We start from the raw sequence: 10,014 nt of genomic DNA, 5'->3' as shown, positions 1-10,014 counted from the left end.
ATTACCTCTACAAGATAGGATATATCCTTTGAAACATCAAGGGTTCCTGTTGGAACTCTCAAAGTGAAAAAATTCAGAAACTTGATTCTGAGAAATCTGTTAAGGATGCCAAAGGGGCTTAAAATATTTGGTCAAAATAAACTCCCTATTAATTTTGAAATAACATCCATCCACTTAGAGTGATTCAACCAGTTATAAACCATATTTATTTTATCTGATGATTTTATAAATTTGTATAAATTATAAATCTGATGATTTTTATTTTATAAATTTGATAAATCTTCATTAGGTGATCAGTCACATATTCTGAAATAAGTATATATACAACTATTTTTTTAAAGATTTACTTATTTGAAAGAGTTACACAGAGAGAGAAGAAAAGGCAGAGAGAGAGGTCTTCCACTTGCTGGTTCACTCCCCAATTGATCACAATGACCAGAACTGTGCTGATCTGAATCCAGGAGCCAAAAGCTTCCTCCCACTTGGATGCAGAGGCCTAAAAACTTGGGCCATCTTCCATTGCTTTCCAAGGCCATTAGCAGGGAGCTGGACCAAAGTGGAACAGTTGTGACTCAAATCAGCACCATATGGGATGCTGAGTCAGATGGCAGTTGTACCTGCCACAACACCAACCCTGTAGGCATTTCTTTAAATAAAGTTGCTAGTCTTGGGTTTAGCTGTAGAGATCCTCTGCATTTTTTTTTCAGCTGGTACTAAACAATTCAGCTTTTATTAATTTATATCTTGCATCTTAAAAAGGAAACAAACAAAAAATAGATGAGTTAGCAGAGCCTGGAGAGCTCCCTGCACAAATGCAGAGGCAGACAAGATTCAGGAAGCTGGATGAGCACAAGGAGGCAGCACCATCCAGTAGTGGGCCTGGACCCAGGAGTGCCTCAGGATCTGGGCCAGGGGCAGCCACTCTGATGGCTGGTATCTCAGAAGCCTGGATATCAATTCTCGGGCTCCCAAAGACATTGTTACAGGAAATTTCACATCCCCCTTAAGGATGCGTCTGTATGTCTCTGTGAGAGACGCTCTCAAAGGGTGGATTTCCCACCAGCAGCTTGTAGCAGAGCACCCCAAAGTGTTGCACTGCCAGTTTCTGCACAGATTTTTTTTTAAAGATTTATTTATTTATGTGAAAGGCAGAGTTATAGAGAGACAGAAGCAGCAAGAGATCTTCCATCTGCTGGTTCACTCCCCAGATGGCTACAATGGCCAAAGCTGAGCTGATTCAAAGCCAAGAGCCTTGGAGATTCTTCCAGGTCTCCCATACAGGTGCAGAGGCCCATGTATGTGGGCCATCTTCCTCTGCTCTCCCAGGCCATAGCAGAGACCTGGATTGGAAGTGGAGCAGCTAAGACTCAAACCAGTACCCATATGGGATGCTGGCACTGCAGGTGGCAGCTTTGCCCACTATACCACAGTGCCAGCCCCTCTGCACAGCTTTATCCTGCAGTTGCATCACCATTCTATATCAATGAAACCAAGAACACACTACTATTTCTATACCTATAATGAAAGCCAGAGACATTAATAATCTTTCTTCCAGAAAACTTCCTGTCCAAACCAGGAGTAGAGTTATGAATTCAGGCTTAATGTGGATGGGGCTGGCACTATTGTGTAGAGGGTAAAACCACCTGCTTCACCAGCCTGTGTCCTAGATGGGCACAGGTTCAAGTTTCAGCTGCTCCACATCTGATCCATCTCCACGCTGAGATACCTGAGAAAACGGCAGAGGTTGGCGTAAGTGCTTGGACCCCTGCACCCACTTGGGAGACTTGGAAGAAACTCCAGGCTCCTGACTTCAGGTCAGCCCAGCTCTGGCTGTTGCAGGCATTTGGGGAATAAACCAGCAGGTGGAAGATATTTCTGCCCCCCCCCCACAACTCTGTTTTGCATGTAAATGAATAAATCTTTATATTAAAAAAAAACCTTAGAGTTGGTCTAGACATAGCATTTTAAGATATGTTGAAAACACTTTGCCAGTGTTTAATGTGCAAAATCACACTCTCCAGTCTTATCTATAGAACAAAGATGAATAGCTAGTTTTCATATGAATGGAACAGAGATATGGACTAGCTACAAAGAAAGTTTGGGTAACACAGATTTCTGTATACCTTTTCCATCTTTCTTGAACCCAGGGAAGGCCCAAAATATGTCTTTAATCAATATTCAGACCATCAACATCCCTCTTTCCTAACTCAAGTCAGTGTGAATTGTGACTCTTACTTTCTCCTAGACATAGGCATGGGTGACGGCTTTGAGTTTAGCAGTCTGTGCTAAGATACCTTGTAGCAATGCTACTCCTTCCAAAGTTTCCTGGAGAGTTACTGATGCATATTCAGCATGTGATTCTTGTCTGTGAAACTGTTTCCACCCATGATTGTTTCTAGTCTGTAGTTTCTAAAGCAAAGGACATTTCTTCCAAGGGCCATCTGTATATCTATACCATTATTCACAGGCCATACCAAATTATCAATGTAAGATTTAGCCCAGGGGCCAGCTGTGGTGTAGTGGCTAAAGCTGCTGCCTGAAGTGCTAACATCCCATATGGTCACTGGTTCAAGTCTTGGCTGCTCCACTTCTGACTCAGCTCTCTGCTATGGCCTGGGAAATCAGTAAAAGATGATCCAAATCCCTGGGCCCCTGCACCTGCTCAGGAGACCCAAAAGAAGCTCCTGGATTCTGACGTTGGATTGACCCAGCTCCTACCATTGTGGCCATGTGGGGAGTAAAACAGTGGATGGAATCTCTCTCTCTCTCTCTCTCTCTCTCTCTCTCTCTCTCTCTCTCTCTCTTTCTCTTGCTCTCTCTCCCTCCCTCTGCCTTTCAAATAAATAAATTAAAAAAAATTTAGCCTGCTATAGTTTATTGGATTTCAAATCCCATTTCAGTTTCTGTAGCAGGGTCAGACCAGGTGATTTCACGGGCTTTTTATGGCCTACACTATGGATGTTCCCTACTTCTGCTAAAGGGACATTTGTTAGATCCAGCCTGCTAGTACACACTTGTTGAATGTCATGATTATTCACATATATGTGTCCCAGAGGGATCTCATGGCAAGATGGGTGGACTATCTTCTACTGCTTTCCCAGGCAATAGCAGAGAGCTGGACCAGAAGTGGAGCAGCTGGGACTCAAAGCTGTGCCCATATGGGATGCCAGCAGTGCAGGCAGTGGCTTCACCTGCTATGCCACAGTACCAGCCCCACTTTTATATAATTTCTATGACATTTATATCAATAACATATCCATATTACTATAACAACATTTAGCATGATTTTGTATAAAAGAACTTTATATAAAATCCAAATAGACTAAGTAGTTATTGCCTCTATAAGATGAGATGCATATCCTTTGACATATCCAAGGGTCCAGCTAGAAATCTCAAGGTCAAAATGCTTACAACCTTGATCCTGAGAAATCCTATCAAGAATGCAAAAAGGGCTTCACATGTTTGGTCAAAGCTTTTCTTGTCATGAGCTGTATGGAATCCTCTCTGGATTTGGGGGACCAAAAGTTGGGAATTTCTTACACCCAGGGGGCTGAAGCTCATGGCTCTAAGGCAATCACCATGCTGAAAAATGACTATATTGATTCCTCAGGTACCCTAGTCTCTACTGTGGACAGCATATTGATTGTCAGAGTGCTTTGCTTGCACACTAGAGTTTCTCACCTGATTTCACCCAGTTATAAAAGTTGTAGGAAATCATGGGAGTAGCCATTAGGAGCTTAGGTCTCAAGACATCACCAGACACTGGGTTCCACATTTCCCTTCCTTCCCACAACTAAGTTCAGCTAAGTCAAAGAAAAAGGGTAGCTCTTTGTATTTCCTTTCTGAAAACATCAATGCTAAACACATTTAAGTGAAGTCTTCTTTAGAAATTTCAAGTTGGATGGACTGGCACCATGGCTCACTTGGCTAATCCTCTGTCTGCGGTGCTGGCATCCCATATGGGCACCAGGTTCTAGTCCCAGCTGCTCCCCTTCCAGTTCAGCTCTGCTGTAGCCCGGGAAAGCAGTGGAGGATGGCCCAAGTGCTTGGGCCCCTGAACCTGCATGGGAGACCAGGAAGAAGCACCTGGGTCCTGGCTTCAGATTGGTGCAGGTCCGGCCATTGTGGCCATTTAGGGAGTGAACCAACAGAAGGATGACCTTTCTCTCTGTCTCTCTCTCTCTCTCACTGTCTATAACTCTACCTGTCAAATAAAAAAGAAGAGAAAAGAAAAGAAAAGGAGAGGAAAGGAAAGAAATTTCAAGTTGGAGAGAGAACATTTATCCAATGTCTATGATCTAGATATCTGATTATTTTTAGCATCTTTGAGCAAGAACTGTTAATGAGCTTTTCATCTTAAATCACCAAAGTCCTTCTTGAAAATCCCATGACCCACTCTCCCTTTGTCTGGCCCTCATTCATATCAGGCATGTGCGTGAACACATGGGACAGCACCCAACATTGCATATACAGTTGTCATTATGACCCACAACCTGCATACATTAACCAGAATCTCATCTGGTGGTCTCTCAGCATCACCCATCCAGGTTGCTGCACTCAACTCAGGCTCATCTAAGTTCAGAGGAGCATAAGGGGAAGGACATGTAGTCAGGAGGCCATGCTGCCTTGAAGGGCTACCCCTGCCACATCGCCTTCTGAAAATATTGTTGCTATGGCAACTTTCCAACCTTGAGGCCAGTGCTTCATACTTCCTCTGACTGTAGGTCTACACACATCCCTTGGCCTCATCAGGCAGTCCAGGAGCAGACTCGCTCCATGCATACTGCAGTGCTGGCCAGGCAGAGGCAGGATTAGCTCAAACCACTGCCACCAGTCATCCCTGATGTGTCAACAGCGGCAGCCAGTACCACGAGGCCACAGCTCACAACACGTCTTCAGGCCTTCTGTGAGCATCCTACTCTGTGGGCAGATGTGTGATGTGGCAAGTCTCTGAGTCTTCTGCTGGATCCTTTGACCAATGGGTTCTAGAGGGGCAGGGCTTTCCCTCCCCAAATGTTTTCTACACTGTCAAGACAGTGCCTGCCCAACTCTCATCTTAGGGGATTTGTCATTGTTAGAGCATGTACTCAGGGGTGGGAAACTGGGCATTTCTGAAGTGTGAACAGGATTTTTTTTTTTTTGCTTTGTAAGGAGGACTCTATGGTTGAGCATGACCAAAGTCCTCTGCCTCAGTTTTCTCCCCTTCAAGTACACCCATAAGATGAGAATAGATTCATGAGTCTTCCATTTACATGATACCTCAAGATTCTGTTCATTCAGCCATTCACATTCACATGTGCCCTGTGATGTGGGGCTATGGGAGGTCTGGTGGCTTGAGAGGTTTATGCTAAGAAGACAAGGCCAGAAAAGAGCCTTCCTATGAAAGAGAGAATCTCAGGATTAAAAAGATTCTGGCTTCAAATGTCAGGAGCTCCCACAGTCCCCTCAGCCAAAACCAGAGATGATTTTCTCTTTCTTGGTTATGCCTCTTCAAAGACATGGGCACTGGGATAGAAGTTGGGAGATCCCAGCCTTGTCCAGGTTAATGATTGGTTTGACAGCCTGCCAGTCAAGATCCATGTGCTGATCCCAGCTTCAGTTACCAAGCTTCTACCTACCATCTGCCTATTTTTATTTCATACAATGGTGTCATTTCTGGGCTCTGCTACCTCTGAGATCTGACCCTTTTTTTTAAAAAAAAGATTTATTTATTTATTTGAAAGTCAGAGATAGAGGCAGAGAGAGAAGGGGTCTTCTGTACACTGGTTCACTTCACAGTTGGTGGCTGCTATAGCCAGAGCTGCACTGCTCAGAACCCAGGAGCCAGGAGGTTCCTCCAGGTCATCCCATGAGGGTGCAGGGGCCCAAGGACTAGTGCCATCTGCTTTCCCAGTCCACAGCAGAGAGCTGGATCAGAAGTGGAGCAGCTGGGAATTGAACCAGTGCCCATATGGGATGCTGGCACTGCTGGGGTGGCTTTACCCTCTACACCACAATGCCAGCCCTGAGATCTGACCTTAACCTGGTGGTTCCTGGCTGATGGGCATGGCATCCACAAATGATGTAGGTGATTGTATTGTGTACCTACAAATTTTGTCACATTGTTTTTAACTATCTATGTCCTTGTCATCCATCCACCAGGACTGAAATTGCCTTTAGGGTAATCATGATATTCACATTATTTGTGTTGCATCAATTATACCCAGGAGAGTACCAGGCATAATACAGACAAGTCACCCCGTCTCCATTCATCCGCTGCTCCTCATTCCCACAGTGCTAGGGGCTCTTGCTCTTCTCCTCCTCCTCCACCCCTCCCTCTGCACAGCTACCACCACCATGAGACCCTCACAAACCCTGCTCCTCTACTCCCTCTGACCCCATATGCTCTCCAGTTCCAGTGGATCCAAATGGGATGACATATCAAGTATGGAAGTTTAGTTGTACTCATGAAGCAAAGCTACAGTGCTCCACTATCACTAAGTGAATTGTGGATCTTGGCCTTGAAAGCTCTGATTGTCATGCTCAGTTCTATGGTCCTATGAAAACTGAGAGCATGGCAGAAATTAAGGAGATTCCTGCCTGCATATCACATTCAGTTAGGAGCCACAGAGCTCTGCAGCATTGTTGTTGAAGCCCTTTCCATTTATTCACTGCTCAAACCTATTGCTTTATTTCCTGCTTTGTGTCCATCCACTCGTATCAGAGTAGCCAGGACAGAGTGAGTTTTTATGAGTCAGGATGGTGAGCCAGTGGCTAGACACCTTACATGGACTTTATAATGTGTGTTTTGGTTATTCCAGGAAATTGTTTTTTAAAGATTTGTTTATTTATTTGAAATAGTTACACGAGAGAGAAGGAGAGGAAGAAAGAGAGGGAAAGGTCCTCCATCTGTTGGTTCATTCCCAATTAGCTGCAATGGCCAGAGCTGTGTCAATCTGAAGCCAGGAGCCAGGAGCCTCTTCCAGGTCTCCCACGTGGGTACAGAGGCCCAAGGCCTTGTGCCATCTTCTACTGCTTTCCCAGGCCATAGCAGAGAGCTGGATCAGAATTGGAGCAGCCAGGACTTGAACCGATGCCCATATGGGATGCTGGCACTGCAGGTGGCAGCTTTACCCACTATGCCATAGTGCTGGCCCCTCCCCAGGGAAAATTTTTTTTACTTCTTTTCTTCTTAATTGTGCTTTAGTTGCCTAAGGTTGGTAAATATATAAATTGTGAATTAACGAGGTATTCCAATTTTAGCTTTGAATTATATGATTTTGTGGGTGTATTTATTCATTTATTTATTTATTTATTAGAAAATCAGAGTTACACAGAGAGAAAAGTCTTTCATCTGATGGTTCACTCCCCAATTGGCCACAATGGCCACAGGTGTGCTGATTTGAAGCCAGCAGCCAGGTGCTTCCTCCGGGTCTCCCATGTGGGTGCGGGGGACCAAGTATCTTCTACTGATTTCCCAGGCCATACCAGAGAGCTGGATTGAATGTGGAGCAGCAGGGTCTCAAACAGAAGCCCATATGAGATGCCAGCACTTCACGCCTGGGAGTTAACCTGCTGTGCCACAGCACCAGCCCCTGAATTTTACTTTTTTATTTAGACCTTTCTTATAGACATGGATTATGTGTTCTAGTTTCTAAGTAACTGCATCATAATGAGGACCATTGTAGATTGTAGCAGTTAAAAATAGTTGGCTTAATGATCAACATAAGGCTTATAGATAAGTAGCTACCCATGAGATTGGATTTAGGGGAAGTTTATAAGTCAGTTGGAGGTAGCCTTTTATTACTGATGAACATGAATGTACTGAGAACACCTTGTCCATTAAATAATAAAATCCAAATGAAGGTTTACACATGAGTTGCCTCCTGCCTCATCTACCACTGAAATCCTGTTGTTTCTGCCTTTTGGATCTCCCTGTAATCTGTTGCCTGTTCTTCATTCCCACTACCACCAAACCTTGGTTCAGGTCCTACTAAATTACCTTTGGTATACTTTTTAATTGACCTCTCTGCTTTTTGTTTTTCTTTCCTTTGTGTCAAAAGCCTCTTAGTTCAACCCAACCTTTTTCTGATTGCTCAGGTTCTCTTACTCCAATATCTAGGAAAATCATGTGGCTGGTAGTTCTTTCAACACACCACACAAAAGAATGCTCAGTAAATTCTTACTAAATAGTGAATGGAAAGCCTTACAAAGCTAGGGTGAACATTTAACCTGCTTGGCCCTGGATGGTTTCTGTTTATACATTTCAGCCCTGTGTCATTATTAATATGTCTCTTTTATTATCAAAGTTGTCTCTGAGCAACAAATTATACATTCATCTAATTGTGGCAGTCATCAAATAGGTATCTGTTTCATTGTCTCTTCAACTACGTAGTTCTTGGGGATCAGAAATTGTATTTGTTTAATTTTTATAGCCTCATTTATTCATTCAACTAAAAGAATGATTCTATCAAGATGCTGAGTTTTAATGTCAAAGCACATGTTTCTTGCCCTCCTGAATTTTCAATCTGGCAAGAAAAAGCAGTCTACACAAAGAATATTGCCTGACATAATAAACATTAGTGTGAAATGAATGGATACATTTAAGCATTCCTCATCCAGCAATTCTAATCCCATGAATTATAATTGACAGAAGTAATCACAAACAGAACTCCATGTCATCCTGCTTCCATTTACATTTCTACTTAAAATCTTAAAAATCAAACACCACACATATACCTAAGAATGCATAATATTTATATGCTATCTTGATATTAAACATGAGAAAAATAACCATATAGCAATAGCAACTTTGAATCTCCTTTCTTTTTTAGAGAAGTTATAATCCTATGTGTTTCTCTACAGTGAAGATTACGATTGTAGATACTCTTCCTCTTCCTCACTTTTTATTTTAGAGATGAGAAATCTGGGTTTTAGAAACTGGGCCCCAAGATAAAAGAAATATTTCTTTTTTTAAAGAAGATTTTTTTTTATTTGAAAGGCAGAGTTACAGAGAGGCAGAGGCAGAGAGAGAGAGAGAAGTCTTCCATCCACTTGTTCACTCCCCAAATGGCTGCAATAGCCATAGTTAAGCTGATCCAAAGCCAGGAGCCAGGAAATTCTGGGTCTCCGATGTGGATGCAGGGTCCCAGGCATTTGGGCCATCTTCTACTGCTTTCCCAGGCTAGAGCAGAAAGCTGGATTGGAAGTGGAGCAGCAGGGACTTGAACCAGCCCCCATATAGAATGTCGGTGCTGAAGGAGGAGGCTTAGCCCACTATGCCACAGTGCTGGTCCCGAAAGATTTCTTAAACCAATATTTCACTTTGGTTGGCCTTTAACCTAGACTTTTTTTTACCATACTTCCATGGGCAAATTTAATTCGAATCTCTTTCCACCTCAGCTTTCTCTTTGTAAATTGAGAATACTGTCTCCAGAATTAACCTAAGGTATAATTGATACAAAGTAAGGCATTTACTCTGGTAATCTGGCCCCTAGAAGATACTTGGCAATATTAGTCCTGTATCCAGTTCTCTCTCTCTCTCTCTCTCTCTCTCTCTCTTTTTTTTTTTTTTTTTGTACTTGGTGAATTAGAGGGTGGTGTAAAATGCTTTGAAAAGAACCACAAATAAAAGACACAAATAAAAATTGTATCCTCAAATCTACATGTTAAACTATGCTGTGTACACCTGTGCTAAGAGTTACATTGAAATCCTTGTCATTCATTACTTGAGAGAAGCTGTCCAGGAATAAAGCAGCCAGTAGGATTTTTCTGAGGGAAACAGCGTGTGTGAGGGAACCGGGATTTGGGACTCAGCAGCAGTGGCTGTCACTTCTTAAGATTTTGTTCAAGAAAGGAAGAACAGCAGCTGACCCTTGAGATCTGGGGTGGGAAGGAAGGGAAGGAGGGATGTAAACAAAAGCAAACACCCTCTGGTTCCCAGCCTGTCTCCGCCCACCCCACACTGAAGTCCTAGGAGAGGGCCAGTAAGTCTATCCAGGAATGCCCTGGCCTGGACTCCATTTCCCAGAGTCA

The sequence above is a fragment of the Lepus europaeus genome, unplaced genomic scaffold, assembly GCF_033115175.1.
Source record: "Lepus europaeus isolate LE1 unplaced genomic scaffold, mLepTim1.pri SCAFFOLD_3_1, whole genome shotgun sequence".
NCBI classification, from domain to species: Eukaryota; Metazoa; Chordata; class Mammalia; order Lagomorpha; family Leporidae; genus Lepus; species Lepus europaeus.
The sequence above is the reverse complement of the archived record's forward strand: the minus strand, read 5'-3'. Positions refer to the sequence as shown.